This window comes from Astatotilapia calliptera, chromosome 4 (genome assembly GCF_964374335.1).
Source record: "Astatotilapia calliptera chromosome 4, fAstCal68.1, whole genome shotgun sequence".
In the NCBI taxonomy this organism is placed as follows: Eukaryota; Metazoa; Chordata; class Actinopteri; order Cichliformes; family Cichlidae; genus Astatotilapia; species Astatotilapia calliptera.
In genome coordinates, this window is record NC_137425.1 from 26,520,078 (window position 1) to 26,538,591 (window position 18,514).

Consider the following 18,514-nt stretch of genomic DNA (forward strand, 5'->3'; position numbering starts at 1 on the left):
TCAAATGGTAAATGGCCTGCATTTGTATAGCGCTTTTCTAGTCCCTAAGGACGATACACACTGAGTGTGTAACACTTGCTTTGTACTGCAGAAGTTGCAGGAAAAAATGCAGCTCCTCCTGCAGCCACTTGAGGCCTTCACTTTATTTATTCTGTCCAAGGCACATGCAGTGTTCAGTACTCAGCCAAACCATAAACAGCAGCACGTAGAAACCAAACTTTTGCAAGAAGCTTTAACACGGAGCTGAAATGTTACACATAAAATGATAAAGTGCTATAACTGATAATGAAATAATCACCACTGATGCATCAGCGTGTGGGTGATAGTAAAAAAAAGCACTTGGGGTCTTGTAGCCTTAAGAAGAGAATACACTTTTATAAGCACCAGTCCATTTACCATTTACAGTACATATTATAATCCAGATCAATGCACAGTTTTATCTATGCATGTATTTATAAGTAAAGTAAGCATACATCAGGTTTTAGCAGAAGATCCCCTGTGCACTGTTTACAAAGTGTAGATATTATTGTGCAGAAGAGTGCAAGTTCAGCTTGTCCACGAAACCACTTTATTTATTCATAGCTGACTGTGGTATGCATGAAAAATGTATAATGCTGAGCTTTGACCAAAAATGCAGCAGTGAGAAACTTTAGTAATCTGTCCTCTTTAACCTCCCCTGAAACTAGAAGTGGTTTTCACCTGCCTGCTGTGCTGAACGGAGGGACTCTCTGAGTGTGTCCATACTGTGCCCCCTACTGGTGGAAGAGAGTAATTACCGGTACACGAATGTGACTCTTATCTTCCTGTTTATTTTCAGAGCACATAAATAAAACAGATGTAATACAGAGAGCTAGTTGATTGAACTGCAGCTGAGTGAGTGAGCTCAGAGACTTTCTTCATTCTCACCTGCTGGTTCTGCAAATCCTCAGTTAAACCTTTATTTACTTATTGTGTCCTCTCTCCAGTATTTCTTTTAAAATAAGAAAGCCACCAAGTGATCACCACGAGAACCTTTATTTTAGACTGATTTGTGTGAGTGCTGCAAAAACCCAGTTCCCACACAGTGCCAATATGGACGTTTCTCCTTCTGAATTGTCTTCTGAGACTATTCCTCAGAGTCTTTGCATGTCTCTAGACTTTTATGCTATTAGACTCAATGAGTGCCTCGCTGTTAGTCTGTCTCTCCGGAGCTTTCCTGACCTCCGCCTGACTGCCTGAGAGCTGCCTGCTAGTAATGAGATATTAGCACTGACAGCGGTATCTGGGGTGGGGTGGAAAGTGCTATTCCCTCTTCTCTTTTCTCTTCTCCTGGAGCACCATTGCAAAAGTTTTTTACCTCTCCCTCTCAAAAGGAATCGCAGCATCTCTTTCTCATCTTTTTCTTTCCACCTCTTTTCTTTGTTCAGTCTTTCCTTTGCTTCTCACAATATATTCTTTTTTTCCCTCATCCTTCTGCGTATTGCCGCAATTTGAGTGAAGAAGAGGTTCCAATCTATATGTAACCATAAATACTGGAGCAAAAATGTGTCTGGCTCTTTGATGTGTGGTGTAAATATGCAAATAAATGTCCCCAGTGGACACATTTGTGGAATAGAGTAACACAGGATGGATGGCCTGATGTAAAAGGTCCCGGCATTTTAAAAATAATTTAATATTAGATTCCAGGAGTTGCATTTTTCACTTTAGACGACCAAAAGTACTCTGTGGGGAGTTGGCAGTAACAGATTTGATAGAGCCATAAGCAAAACGCCCACACTGAAGGAAACACAGGGCTGCTTGGAGCCACCTTTTCAGTGCCATTCTGTAGGTGCAACAGTAATCTCAGCTGTTGAATGTCAGTATATATAGCAGAAAACAGGCTGCAGAGCTGCCTCAGATGTCTTCCTGCCTTCTCTGAGATTCAAAAATCTGGTGTCATGTTAATATTCTCTGGTAATCAAGTGTCAGTAAATTTTTGGTTGACACTCCAACATAGAGTAACACATCCCCACTATCAATAAATGGAAAATTAACCCTTTTATGCATAGTGGTCACTACAGTGGACAGCTATTTAAATGCTGTCTTCTTGTATTTGTGTCAATGTTGATAGTGTACTTGCACATAAACCACTACATTGGACTCTGATGTGTCACTCCATACCCTGCCACCCACTGGTCGTTTAATGTTACTGTAGATGTATGATGTGTTTCATTGTAATTATTGTTATTTAACCCTGTCATGCATGAATTATGACAACCTCAATAAGGATTTTTTTAAGTATTTTTATTCATCTTTAGGCATGAAAAGCTGAATAAAAATACTTAAGAAAAAAGTCCTGATTGAGGTTGTCATAATTCATGCATGACAGAGTTAAATTCAGGTAACAAACACCATATGGGCACAAGTATTCGGACATATACACATTACACCTGCAGCAGCTTTTATGACATCCTCACTCCACTGGTATTAATATAGATATGGTCTCCCTTCCTGTTGCAGCTATAAAAGCTTCTACTCCTCTCAGAAGTCTTACTAGATTTCCGAGGGAGGCTCCCCCCCCATTCATCCAATCTCAGTTCTATTTCCTCACAAAGATCTTTGATGGAGCTGAGGTCAAGACTGTGTCAAGTTCTTCCATCAGCCTCATCCAATCTTGCCTTTATGGACCTTGTTTCGTGCAGTGGGGCACAAGGATGTTAGAACGGAAAACTGACTTCCCTAAACTATCTCCCTTACTTCTAAGTTGGGAGTAAAGAATAGTCCAAAATCTCTTTGGTTAAGAGGCAGCATTAAGATTTATTTTCACTGAAGGTAAGGTTCCTCGGCGAACCCCAGAAATACAACCTCATTGCATTAGTGAATTCACTGACTGTTAGGCAGAATTATATATAATCTTTGGGGTAATCAGGGGAGTGGAAAGAGCTGTGGAAATGAGACACTGGTGTAATCAAGGCAATCAGGACAAGGCAAAAGGGGACGAAGTTAAACTCTAAGTAGATGGACAAACTCCATAAAAACAAACTGATGTTATATAACAAGAAGGCTCAAAATGCTAAGCCAGACCTTCCCAAAGTGTGGGGCAGAGCCATTGCAGGGGGGGCGCAGCATGAAAAGGGAAAAAAACAAACAAACAATGCTTGGACACTGCTAGCACGGGGCGTCTACACAAACGCAAAGCAGGAGATGAAGCATCGCTGAATATGCTTCCAAACCAACTTCATTCTAAGCCAAAGACTAGAAAATATGGCGAAGCATATCTGCCCTTTGGCTTCACCTGCACAAGTGCAAAGGTAGGTCTCCCCTGCAGAATTGGTTTTCCCTTCATGGGGAGCACGCGCTGAGCTGTTTAAATCACGGACAAACAGTACCGTATCCCACATTCTTGATTTTTAGTTCACAAACAGTTGTTGTAATGACTAACTACTCCTGACATTTTGGAGATGTTAGCTCTTTATACAGTAAAGTTACAGCGGGATGCAAATAACATCCTGCCACGGTTTGTTCCCCCTGTCTAAATCACGGACAAACAGTATCCCACAGTTGTTTATGTTTTTAAACCCATTTTGCACAGAGAGGAATTTTTTTTTTGACAAATGTATTGATAGCAATGTTGAATATTATTACACAGGAAAAAAACAACTACATGTAAAATAATTACACCGTGATGCCTCTGCCTTTCTAAATAGAGGGACAGTAACTGCATGTTTATATGTAAGCGTGTAAAACCTGAAGATAGAGAAAAAATACTGTTAATCTGACTATCTGCCATTCTGCAATTCCTCTCATGTAAACAATAACGTGGTGCACAGCTGACCTGAAATAAGGCACATAGCTTTAACATTGCATGACGAACTCTGTATTCCTCGTCCACGTGTAAACGCAAAAAATTAGTTTTAAAAAATCTCCATTTTCGGTGATTCGAAACGCCGTTTACGTGTGGACGAAACAGCTGCGTTTTCAAAAATACCCGTGTAGGTGCGGACGTATAGCGTAAAAGAGTTAGTAGTTTATTTTATTACTACCTGCAGATTACTTGTATTTGCTTAATTGTTTACTAAATGTTTGAGGTGCGAAATAAACCGCAATTGAGCAAAATATGGGTGTGTGTGGTTGGAGGATGTGTTCGTGCGTGCGTGTGTGCGCGTGTGTGTGTGCGCGCGGGGGGGGCGCGAACATTTTTCTGTAAAACAAAGGTGGGCCCAGCGAAAAAAGTTTGGGAACCACTGCCATAAACTGGGACCAAACTTTAATGATGAACAAACTGTTTTATGTTGGAGTGTCTCAATATTTTGTGTTTTCTACACCAGCCAAATAAAATGATATAATTTTGTTATTTTTGTATGACGGTGTTCTAGTTTTAGTTTCTGGGTGATGACGAGTAGTAGTAGTATTATTATTTTAAATATAAGGGTAGTTTTGGCTGATCCATTATTTCCCAAGGGGTCACCACAGCAGATGGAGCCACATATTAGATTCGGCTCAGACTTTATACCACATGCCCTTCCTGATGCAACCCTCCTATTTCTATTGGTTGGGACCCCCTGAGGCTCTTTGTATTCCTACCCCATATTGAACCGGCGATTTTTCACATGTAAGGCAAATCTTTTAACCACCTTTAGGGTTTTTTTTAGTATATAGTGCTAATATTGTTTTTGTGATTTCCTTCAGTCACATTAATCATGCCATGATAATGTAGTACTGTGACACGCCAGCTATAATAAATATCACAAAGAAATCCTTCAGAGCGTTTCTAGTTAAACGTTTTATTAGCCATACTGTATGTAAATGAAGCGTTAAGGTATCCTCAGCTGTAATAAGAAGGGTAATTGATAGAAAATACTGGACTGGATTTGGTTTTCAGATAGGATCCCCACTTTAAACAGCTTTATGACTTGACAACAAGAGATCTTAGCTGCTGAGTTGGAGAAGGACCATACCAAATGTGCTTTTCAGGGTCACTGGGTTTATTTTCCTGCAGCTCTGTTTTAGAGCCACAGCATGGAGTTGATTTTATAATCTTGCAGCGGTTCACAACATATAGACTCTATAATACCTCAGCCTCCTGGGTTTTAATTACCGCCTAAAAGCAACCATCACGGCGATCACATTGTTGCAAATTCGGTTAAGTATTAATGAGTACATTACCACACTGTGGGTTGGAAATGGGATGTTTAGCTAGCCGGGGGGTGAATACGGCCTTGCGCACACATGGGCCTGAATAATGAAAGTGAACAGATTGTGAATTTATGGGATACAACTGAAGACATAAACATATAAATACTCTTCAATCTGGTTCATTAGCAGTGCATCAAGCTATGTGGCAGAAAGCAGCACTGTAAGCCATCCAAACATGCACGGTTGTTGAGCATTCATGTGTGACTGAGAGTAAGAAGGCAGATGCAAGCTCATGCATGCAAACGTGTGTGGAAATGATTATTAATGAATCAGACATCTGCTTACTCACGAACCTCCCTCAAAACAAAAAACTCCATATTTTTTTTCTATTCAATAAATAAATTCCTTTTCACTCCAACCCAGAAATGAGTGCCGCATTCATCAGGGCTGCAGGCAAAGAGGAAACACAGGAAGCATGTGATGTAAAACGAAGCCGCAGGAAAACAGCTCTTCACATTGTGTGTGATAAACTCGACCACGTGACGCTGCAGAATGTAAAATCACGTCAGCTCAGAGGGCTAATTTCCCCTCTGTTGGACTGCCATAGTAGTGTGAAGCCTCTGAACACTTGCTACACTGAGTGACCCCTGTTCAACTCGCCTCTCCTACTTTCATCTCTTATTCTACATTCAAACACACACAATCCATTTTCTGTCTGTTCTGCCCTTTTGCTCCCACCTTGCCCCCCTTCTCTCGGTTGCTTTCTGTAGCGCGTGAATTGATTTTCCAGGCAGTGTTGATCTTCGGTTTGAGATGTGTGTGATATGCAGGCAGTGAGGAATCCAATTACAGCAAAGGCATTCGTTCTCCTGATGTGCTGGGCCTCCTAACACACAGAGACACACGGTTTCCTTGAATGCAACCCTTATATTTCTGCTGGGTGCAATGTGTGCACACTGAAATTGACTCACATGGTGTCTGCATTTCCTTAAAAAAAATCATGTGTTTGTGCTGAGGTATGGTAGCTTACATACTCACTGTAACAGACTGCTGTAAAAAATGCAGAAACTGTTCTTGGTGATGTTCTGACGCTGAATCTAACCAAGGGACAGCCGCGGGGGCTGGTAATGGCCAAAATGGACATCGCTGTTCCACCTAATCTTATTTTATAATCAGGGTAGAGATCAGCCACATATGAAGTACAAAGGTGGAGGAGGAGAGAACTCAAAAGCCATGGAGGTACACATTCATTTGTAATTGTACTTTCAGACTCAAAATATCAAGGTTCATACCTTTGTTTTATGGTCTGAGAATTGGTCGCCTTCACCAAAGAAACTCCATCTCCTGAATTGAAGTCACATTAAGATGTTAATAAACTTGCATTTATTCCTGATATTGTCACAATTACTTATTTTCAGCAGATTAGACATCCAACCCTCCTTTCTCCTGGGAGTCAGCTAAGCAACAACAGCTGGTTATAAGCTACCACGCATTAGGCTCAAGTGTCCTAATAGTCCTAAAACCGATGAACAGTTTGATTACATTCGTGATTTCGTCAACATCTCACCTTAGTATTGCTGTTGTGGATGAAAAGTGAGCTTCACTGATTCATCGACTCATATCAGACTCCTTTTACAATGTTTTTTAGCCTCTTCCAGAGTAAAAAAAATGTACCTAATTACCTCGACTCAGTTTTTAGGGTGGTAGTACCTGGTACCAGGCCCTTTTTAGTACCTACTTAGCCCGTCTGAGTCAATCCAAAAATGTGACGTCAGCAGAGTGCATGCCACGGATTGCCCAGTCAGTGTCGTCACTCAATGAATCATGAGAGCGACTCCAGTTTGGCAAAAACTGTTATTGCCTGTTATTCGGTCTGTAATTGCCTCAACATCATCTATTGTTGTTTTGTAGTTGAATAAAGTCAAGTTGAGCCGAGTAGGTACTAATGGAAAAGAGGCTATATTAACATCTGAGGTAAACAGCCCACACTCACTACAGATGAATGCTGACCACAGTCCTTTGTCCCACAGCGGACACCATAGGTAAGATTATGCATTTGAATTGGGAGAGGAAAAAAAAACAGAACTCAGTTTGCTGCAGTCAACAAAATACTGACATCTAGTAGTGAGATTTTACACAGTAGAATGTTAAACCTCCATTCTTTTTTAATGGCCACCAGGGTGTGCAAACACACTCACAGTCCCCATAGAATCTCCAAAAGTTGGTTCTGTTCATCTGGACGTAGCGTTTTGTGGGAGAAACGTTTCGTCACTCATCCAAGTGACGAAACGTTTGACGAAAGCTGACTGCAGGCTTCCCCAATCTTATAAACAGCACATTTGCATAATGACTGAAACCAGCCCACTGAAGGATCAATGGGAGGTCAGTTCCTTAATCTGAATTATGCAAATTCTCATGACCATTGATCAACAACTACTGACCAAAACCCACTGATCAATGGCCATGAGTACCATTCACAGAGAGTTGGGGAATGGCTGCAATCACAGCATTGTAAGATGGCGAAAGATGTACCCTTAGGCCCCCTCCTCGATTCAGAGATGGTCTTTCTCTTTTCACGTAAATGGCCTCCTTGACTCCGCGCTCAAACCAGCGTTCCTCCCTGAGGATTTACTTTCCCGGATGATTGATAATGCATCAAGAAGTCCTCATAGAAGTTTACGGGATAACAGCTCTCTGACTTGACCCTTAACGTTTGGTGCTGACTTTATGGACACAGTTGCTTTAGAAACAGAGTTTCTAAAAGAAGAATGGGAGGAGTTTTCAGTTATCCTTCCCAGTTTGGATTCAGGCGGCAGACACCCACTCTACTTTTAAGACTCGGGTCAAAATGGGTTTATATACCACAGCAGCATGCATGCAATTTAAATTTTTTTGTCTTCTCACTCCTATTGTCTTCACTCCTTGTGTTTTCTCCTATTTCCCTGTGCTCGCTTTCTCTTTTCTTTTTGTTAGATTGTTGCAGTTTTCTCCAGTAAGCAGTGGCATCTTTATCTTACACGATACAGTTCCTTGAGGCAACTGTTGGTGTGATTTGGCACTACCTGAACCTGAATTGAACACATCACACTAGGCATTGTAAGTAACAGTTTCATGCTGGTAAATCTGAGTGCCAGCATTTTCCTGTAATTTAACCGTGTATAGGTGTGTGTCAGTGTGTGTGTGTTCCTGTTGCTGGGTTGCTTTAGCATCAGTAGCCTCTGTTAATTACCACTAATGCTAATTTCCATTGCTTCTGAGCCAATAGAGGCGTCATCCACCTACACTGTCCTGTCCTCTGTCATGACAACGTCATGCTCTCCCATTTGGTGATATCCAATTAGTCTCTCCCTCTGAGGAGAAAATGCTCCAATCTAATAAGCGTCCTTTCTTAATACCAGTGGAAGCCTTAAAGCCCAGATTACAGCCCCAGCTCCCTCTGTTAGGCCCTCCCCTTTCAAACCTACTGCGCCTCACTGTCACCGTTTTTGTCTCTCTATCTGGACCTCTCGCTTGTTTCTCTATGCTAATTTTGGCTCAATTAATATCACGTACGTGGGCATTCTAACGCGTGAAGGAAGATTTGTTTTTTTCCTTTTGCTTTTCAGAAGGATGAAAAAAGCAAATGTTTCCCAAATTAGGTTGGGTGTCTTCTTAGCTCATGTGGTTATCTGTCTTTTGCAGGATTCACATCAAATTTTGTTCTTAGGACTCATGTGCACAGTGCAGATGTGAAGCATAACATATAAATGGGTTTATATGCTTCTCACTACAGCTGAGTTACTCTGCTGTGCCCAGAGCGAGTAATCAATTAAAATGTAAGTAATGAGGAAATAAGATGAAATATTAGGTATTCAACATGGATTTAGAGTGATGAAAATGGCACAGGAGGCTGAAAAGCTTTTGAAGAAGACAAATGAAACAGGACGTTGGTATGTGCTCACAAATTAAGGCCCGTCCATCAGTAACCGAAGCATTTCTTTAATTCCCGTTTCTTCTGCTGTAATAATGATTTCAGATTTATCTTTAAATAAAGAAGAGGTCAGTGTAAAACTCAACATTTCTTCAATTTTGCATGCTCGCCCCGTTCTCCCACTCTGTTTCCTCCTGAGTGAAACTGCAGCTTTCTGCAGTGTCATGTTGTTTTGCAGGTTGTATATACAGTTCAGTGAAAATGTATTTGGCTCCCTCAATATTTCTTCGTTTTATTTGTATGTTTGTCGTAGTTAAATGTTTCAGGTCATCAAACAAATTCTAACATTAGGCAAAAATAACACAAGAAAATATAAAATGCAGTTTTTACACGATGAGCTCATTATTTAAGGGGAAAATGAATTCAGTCCTGCCTGGCTCTGCTTTCTAAACCTAATAACTAGTTGTTATTGAGGCGAGCATGTTTCCCATCAACGTGAAGGAATTTTGGCTCAGTCTTCTTTGCAGAATTGTTTTATTTAATTCACATTTGGAAGGTTTTCTAGCATGAACGTCCTGTTAAGGTCATGCCAAAGCACCTCAATACTATTGAGTCCAGACATTGACTGGACCACTCATCAAAACACTTTTTTTTAAAAAACCAATTTAGTGGTGGACTTGCTGTTTTGTTTCAGAACAAAGTCCTGCTGCATAACCCAAATACACTTGAGCAGTACACAAACTAATTGTCAGACATCCTCCTTCAGCATTTTCTGGTAGAGAGCAGAATTCATGGCTCCATCAATTACAGGAAGTCGTCCTGAAGAAGCAAAGCATCCTCAGTCCATTGCACTACCACCACCACCACCACGTTTCACTGTCGGTATGACGATCTTTTGGTGACATGCCATCTTAGTTTTAGGCCAGATGTAACGGGACTCAAACCTTCAAAGAGGTTCAACTTTTGTCTCGCTAGTCCACAGGATATTTTCCTAAAAAGTCTCAAGATGTTTTTTGACAAACGTGTTTTCTGGAGAAGAGGCTTTCTCCCGGCAACTCTTCAAAGCAATCAATCATTTTCTAACCTTTAGCATCAGTTGGCTGGCAACCCTTTTAACTCCTGTGGAAGCAGTAAGGCTGGACCTTGGGTGTTTTTCTTCCTCTTAATGACTGTTTCTTTCACAACAGGTGCCATCACATGGCTACGGCTTTTTATGCCATTGATATTTGCTGTAACTCACCTGAAGGTACCTGAAGGATTTTACAGATACTTGTTGTACCTTTATCAGATAAAATAAAACTGTACAGCATGCACATGTATCTGTGAATTCCTTTCTCATAAAGATGTTGTAACATTTAAGAGAAGTGAACAAAGCAAAACGTCATCTTTTTACAGCACCACTGCAGTATTTTCTCTTTTCTGTCAATTATTTCCAATTCATCTGACATCAAAGCCGGGGTCCTGTCTGCACTCGTCTCCTCTACTCTGCTCGTAGAGTATGTGATACTCTGTGTTCAGTTTCTGCCAGTAATTTGCTTTTCCTTCACCAAGATTGAATCCAATCATCCTCAGTGTCAGATCTCACAGTGAGGGCCTGCACACGGAGAAAAAATATTAACCATTAACATGTGAATGGCTTTTGAAGCAACAGTAATGCAGGGGAAAATAACCATAAACACATGAAATCAACTATTCATCCTTTTTTTCTTGCACTCTATTGTAAGTAACAAACTGGAGGTCCTGTTTCAGAAAGCAGGAATCAGCACATTTTAGTGCAACATGAATCTTAATGTTTATTCATCTGTTTTACATTCTGCTTTTTCCCTAATGGCTGCAGGATAGCCAAGTCCTCTGCCCTCATTCTTCCCTAAATGTTTTCATTACTGCCTCAGATGAAATATGGCACATTAATAATTGCAGCTCCACATACTTGCTCCTGCACGTGTCAGAGCTGCTAAGCCTGGCAGACAGAAATAACAGGAGTTTATGGCAGGAAGGACCTTGACTCAGCTGTGAACTGTTCTGCATTTATGCACCGTCATTCCAATTTTAAGACTCACTGAAGGAGGAAAACAAGGAGACTTCTCTCATTGTGTGTACGATGCATGGGCACCAGAGAGTCAAAGGAAACACTGATTTTCCCCATAAGCCGGTAACACCATGCACCAATTTATAAACAACAAATTTCAGTATGTTGATGTCATAAAATCATAAAACTGCTTCATGGAGTAAGGCCTTTTTTCTTCACACAAATAGAAGTCATTCTGTTACCAGCAGCCTGTCTCATTTAATTGAGTCTATGAAAAAGGCCAAAGATACTGCAGTGTGACAGGCGTAAAATAACATTTTTGTGCCAACAAGGTGCAAAAAGCTATGAGACGAATCTCTGAATGGCGTGCAATGGACATCAGGAAGACAAAAGAAGAAGTGTCAGGCCTAAAAAACTACCAAGAGCAGCAGTATTTGAAATTCATGTTCCAAAGGCCCAATAATGGCCCTTCAGTTGGTCCATCTACTGTTCACTGAAGTCTCATCAGAAATGATCTGAATGGAAGGCAAGGAGAGAAGAAAGACTACATGACAAGAAAACTGCCTAAGAGTTCAGGCTGTGCTGAAGATTAAAGGTGGTCCTACCAAATATTGACTTTCAAGCTAGTCAGAATTGTACAAACTGTACAAACCATGTGTGTTTGCACCCAACTCCCTTTTGTTTTTAGCAGAATATAAATAGATGAGGGGTTACTAAAGAGTTTCGTACTTCATTCGTACAAGGGAGAAACGGAAAACTTCAGGAATAGCTCTGGAAAATGTTTTCAGAAAGCTCTCATGACGACAAACCGACGTAAGCCCGAGTAATGAGATTTGGGTCAATCTGCCCATCAGAGATTTCTTCACAGTGTCCAATTAGTTCAGTACAGTGGCTTCTTAAAGCGTTACATAAGAGTGACACACAATGGAAACTTCTCCGTATCCTTGGAATAGACTCTAACAATCAACAGGTTGAACTCTGTGCTCAGTAGTGAAATAAAACCCGTGAATGTTCACTGAAAAAGCAGAAACGAAGCTCTCAAAATGGCCCTAAGTGATCAAAATACAGGGAGAGAGCATGCAGACCGAAACATAAGTACAGACAAGTTGACATTAAAACACTTTGACTTGCAAAGGACACTGAAATATTCTTTGAACATTTATCTGGGAGGAGATACTCAGCAGTTGGAGTCATTTAAATGGAAATGTGAAAAGAAACTAATAATTATGCAGAAAGGAATTCATTTATTCACTATAGGCAATTCTTTGTACTAAAGAAATTTCTTTTTTGCAATGAACGTTTTAAAAAAAAAAAACTGGAGGGATTCTGCTTCAAAGCTTATAGGAGCATAGCAGATAGAAAATTGAAATGCATGATGTGTTTGCATAAAAGAAAAGTCCTTGGTTGTGTTTTAAATGAATTACTGTAAGCCAAGCCGTGGAATTTTAATCTATAAAGAGCTGGAGACTGAACTGGAATTAAATGAATTATGCAAAAAACACAGGAGCAAGCACATTTGGAAACATTTTAATAAGTAATAATAAAACAAAGTGACCTTTTTCATGAATAATCCAACCAATGGCACATGTGAAAGCAGCCTTTAATCAAAAATTATAAATGTGGCGATAGGTAAAGAAAACACAAAGGTTGATGAGAATAAATGAAAACAAGAGAACAGAGGGAATAGATTTCAGTGTATGGAAAATATCAAAGGTGTGACAAATAAAACTGAATAACATGAATAAAATCAAACGGGAACACAATAAGGAAAAAAAACAGAGAAAGTAATTTCAAGAGAGAAAACAGTGATAAGCACCGCTGGTTTCAGGTTGATAATTGAATAATTGATTAACAGTTGGAATCAATCAGATTAAAAACTGAAATCAAACATACTGCACATGTAAGTACCAACATCGAGGTTTTGCAAAGATATAATACAGAGATAATAAAGTTAAAGTCCAGGATTGTATGCATGCTCTCATAGGACTGGTGTTTAACAGTGTTTTGCGCAACCATTTCTGCAAAAGAAATGAACTTTAGCAACCTATATCAACTGATAGTTACATGCAGGAAGGTTGTAAGATCCCATAAAATAAGTAATGGCTCAGCCACCCGTACAAAACCCCCCCAAAAATAGTCAGGATTGCCCACCCGCCAGATACAAGTGATCCAGTCAGAATGTGTGAACACTGTGCAGCGGTATTGAGGTCAGAGGGCGCTGCTGCTGTCAATAATCAGCGTGAGCGAGTGCTGAGATGGGATTAAAAAGTGGTGTATGTGTAAAGTAGGTTATACTGAATCGGTTGTGCATCGCCGCCTTGGCTTGCTCTACAAGTGTCAACACCAATCCTGTGACCTATTCACCAGTAGACCACGGCCTCAGCTCTTTGCCCTTTTTCACATGAGCTCATGCTTGTTATGATGCGGTTCACGCACAAGTCTGTTATTTATCATGGAGAACTATTACACACAAGTTTAAACCTATTTTTATATCTCTCCCCTTCAGGGCTTCAACGGCTGCTCTTTACACTTTCTGTTTTCGAGGCCAGTGAGGACATGTTTTTATAATAAAAGAAAAAACTTTTTGAATGAGCTGCTCCTGTGCTCTGTCACTCCTTATGCCTGCGATGATACAAGCTCAGTTTACTTGCTCTAATTAGTGCAGATGAGTCTTAGATTGCTCTACCTTTAAGGCTTAAAAAAATCTAAATGGACGTACGGTGGCCCTGAAAGGTCAAATGCACTGCACCATAGAAAAATGCTGCAAAAGCACACACAACCTAAAGGAAGTGTGATTTGGGGAGACAATAATGTGACAGCCCAGCTATTTTTTAAAGGCACATATTCCACACAGCCTTTACTTCAGTGTCTTGATGACATTAGGGTTGGATGTCTCTTAATCTTTTAAAATTCAATGACAAAAAGACAGAGGTGATGGTTTTTAGTAGCCCCACTGAGACCCCCAATGTGTATTTAGATTCCTTGGCCCAGTATGTTAAGCCAACTGTCAAAAACGTAGGAGTCAAAGTGGACTGTGATCTGAAGCTTGACAGTCAGATTAAGGCAGTTGTAAAATCTAGCTTCTTTCAGCTCAGGCAGCTGCTAAAATAAAGCCAATTCTTTCACTGCAGCACTTTGAGACAGTGATCCACGTCTTTGCTAGCACTCGGCTGGATTATTGTAATGCACTTCATATAGGGGTCAGTGCTTCATACATTACTCCTTTACAGAGCGTGCAAAATGCTGCAGCTCATCTTTAAACTGGCACTCGAAAGGTTGAGTAGATTTCTCCTATTTTAGCTTCACTTCACTGGCTGTCTATTCCTTTTAGGATTCATTTAAAAATTATTTTATTTGCTTTTAAAGCCCCCCAGGGCCTAGCCCCATCTTATCCCTCTGAGCTGCGACAGCGTTATACTCCCACCCGCTCTCTCAAGTCAGCTGATCAGCTGCTGAATGTACCCAGGACTGAGCGTAAACTTAGAGGAGATCGAGCTTTTGCTGCTGCAGCTCCAAAGCTGTGGAACGATCTCTTCAGAGATTAGACGGGCTTCTTCCCTACCTGTTTTTAAATCACTCCTGAATCCACCTCTTTACCCTGGCCTTTGACACCGTGTGAGATGTTGGTGTTAGTTTTGTTGTTTTAAGTAGATTCTATGCTGTTTTATCTTGTTTTTTTAATATAAGGCTGTTTTATTTTTTTATGTATTATGTGTTTTATTTATTTATTTTTGTTGTTTTCCTTTATTCTATTGTTTTTAACTTATTTTCTGTACAGCACTTTGGTCCTGTTCTGGGTATTTTAAAGTGCTTTATAAAGAAAATTGGATTTTTTTCTTCCTTACAATACACTCGTTTTCTTTTTAGTGCGTCTCAGTGTGATCTTTCACAGCTGTTCCGTCACGTATTGTGTAATCAAAAAGACATCAAAATATATAGTGAGATTTGTTTTTGTCATCTATTGTGTTTTATTTAAATTCTATTGTGTTTTGTGTGTTTTTTTCAGAATTTTTGTATTTGCTGGTATTTTCTTAATTTGCAGCGTGTTTGACCTTTCAAGGCCACCGTATGGATGGGTAAAAAAACCCAAAAAACCTCCAAATAAAAACATATTTAAAAAACACTGTATAATAATTGTTATGAAGGAAATTTTTGTATCTATAAAGTTAGGCATTTTTAGGCATTTTTACTTCCAGCGACTGACTCGCGTTTGGAGCCGGCCTCTTGTTGCCAGTCAATGAACTGAAGCTTTTGCACTTAAAGGTCGCTGCTTCTTAAATCTTACAGTTGGGTCTGTCATTAGCTGCGTTGCTGAGTGGGTTCTTGGAACATCTCCACATAAAATTCTGCAGATTTAACTTTCTCCATCTATCTGTAACCACAAAACTAAACCATAGCTGCCAACCAAGGCCGGGTATATTTCAGCCACTAGCAGACAGAGAGAGTTGACTGGAAGCCAAATGAATGTTAATATAGAGTCTCTTCCCTATTTCTTTAATTCTGTCTTTTAAAATAACTCATATTAAAAATAATATTTTGGGTTTTTTTAGTGCAGAGGTGGTTCAAACTGTTTTTTTTTGTCTGGAATTTAAACATAGAAATGTGTCCCGGACACAAAGTGTAAGTTCAGCATTTCAGTGGCATTTCAGACTGTGGTTTATTCCGTCTAGACATTTTTGATTACAAAAATGCACGCCTGGAATAGTTACTGATGGTCTCGGAGCTTTCTGTGTGGTGGGAACCAAACCTCCATAGATCCCAAAGATCGCATGTACTGTACATCTGCGCTGTGTACATCCAAACTCAAGGCAGCCGAACACACACGGGAATTCAGACGGATCATGAAAGAGCTGACCTGTCTGCTGAAGCCATAAATTTGACAACCTTTACAACGCTGCCTGTAAAGTTTAACGCACTGCAAAGACACACACACACACACACACACACACACACACACACACACACACACACACACACACACACACACACACACACACACACACACACACGCTGAAGTATTGAGTCATAATGCTGCCCCAGAGCTACTTTTCAGTTTCAAGTAATTAGTAGTCTCGGTATTAAATGTTAGCAGTGAGTATTAGCATACAGACAAGAAAAGTGTGGACACTTGACACACTGACCTGTAAAAGAAATCAAAACTGCGTGTAGCTGCTCTGCGGTTCAGTCTGGGCCACTGTTATTGCCTTTAACTGAGGAGTGGCTTGTTAATACCTGCCCTGCTAATATAACAAGGCCACAGGTAAACAAGCTTAGATGAATTAGCTGTACTCACAGCAAGGCAAGTCTTGAAGAGCTGGTTACCAAATTATTTAACTTTGTGTGGAGAACAGGGATCACACCAACAAAATGGACATTAGGAATAATTAAACTTGTATAGCAAATTACAGAGGAATTGCACTCCTTATGTCTTTTGTTTATTTATGTAAATAATCAGTGTCTGACTTCTACTTTAACCACAGTGGGTTTTCTGGGAGAGCAGGCTGGTTACTCAACAATCTTTGTTTTACATAATGTAACTGGTTTGTATGTGCACTGTAAGAATGACTGTACTGTGCTTTTATTTATTACAAAAAGAGCTTTTAATTGAGTGGAAATAGGTTTATTAATAGGTTGTGTATAATTTATAAATAACAAAATACGCGATTGTCCGAATCACAATAATGGGTTTCAATAAGGTGATGATTTTATCACCTTTGCTTTCTGGAATTATTTTAAATATACAATAAGTGGACATCATAAGGGGCTGTCATTGCTGTGGACACGAGTGATGGTGGTGTGGAGGTCTATCTAAGACTCTTTGGGCTTCTGTATGCAGATGATACGGTTTCATATTTTGAAGCTTTGCATGTTAAATTTCCGAAGAATTTAAATAAAAAGTCTTTAAATTAAGAAACAAACCTGATCGCTCAACACAGTGTCAAGTCATTATTTATCCTAAAAGTTAAAATGATACAGCAGCCAACAGTAGGTAAATTAAAACTTTATTTCTATAGGACCTTTCAAGATAAACATCACAAGTGCAACGAAATACCAGAGCATGAAAAAAGAGAAAAAAACAAAAACTTTTATGATAAATAAATAAGTATTATTTCTCATATTTTAACCTATTTTTTTTAGTAAATTAGGTTATTTAAAAATAAAACAGAATAAACAAATCAAATCAAAATGTGGAATGAAAAACTGTGAAAAATTAAAAAGAAAAAAGTGAAAAAAAATCATCATTTATAAATACAAATATAAAAAGTAGAAGACAATTTAAAAGGTGGAATGGAATAAGGAAATCAACAACAAAAAAATCAAAATAAAATAAATAAGGTTTGAAAAGCAATAAAAATAAAAAACAAAAATGAATCAACACCACAGAAACAGATGTGTAATCCAAGCAAATCAAGTCACTGGTAAAATAAAATAACTACCAAACTATCACTAAGAATAACCGAAGGGCACTGAAAAGAAACATCCAATACATGCTCTGAATGTATGTGTAAAAAGTGTCTCAAAAGGGGGAAGATTTTAAAGAATATTAGAATATTACAGAGTCTTTGATCAGTCCTTCAGAGGATCTAAAAGAGCTAAGGTGGAGCAATAGAGGTGTGAAATGCATGGCTTCATAGACAAATGAAAAGACCCTAAAATCAATCTTTAATGTCCTAAATTAAACAAACCCTCTTACTCTACAGGTGGGGAAACACCCCCACCTGTAGAGTAAGATCCACACTTACATTACACAGCACAGACGTGCAGTCTGTGGTAAAGAGGACAGGTCTGTCCTCCTTCCCTTCTTCACCCTACATACATTTAAAGAGGCTTAGCCATTATCGTGTCCTCTTTTAGGAGCAGGTGCATGCATTGGTGCAACTGATCATTGCACAGGATGTGATCACCCCCATATTCAGACTATTTAAAAAAAAATCTGAGAGTGCCCTTTACATTGGTTACTAAATCTAATTTAATAACTAAGAGTAACTATGAATGTGTCTGAGCTCTTTATTTACAAATGAAGGACAGTGTAATCTATAATCTTTTAATACATGAAATCTCTGTCTGTCTGTGAGTTACCTCATCAGTAGTTGAGCAATCAAACCTGGCACACCAATACACCTCACCCCACTGGTTCTTATCTAGATATAATGTCATAGTGTTGCAGAGCAACCACCTACTAGAGACTAAAATGACCCATTTGTAGTTTTTGCGACTGTAAAAGTTTATAAAAGCCTCATATCAGTTTAATTTCACCACAATAACATCTGGTTTAGAAAGTATTGGACATACTTATTTTTAATCTACAAATATACACACCAGGTTTATAGTATCCATATTAAATTACATCATTTGACACATTTGTGAGATAAAAAGAAACTGTATAACTGTATATGTGCAAAAGTATTTGGATTTCAAACCATGTGAAACAGTCCAGACCACAAAAATCTGCTTTTTTCCAGCATTTTTGTGAGGTGCAT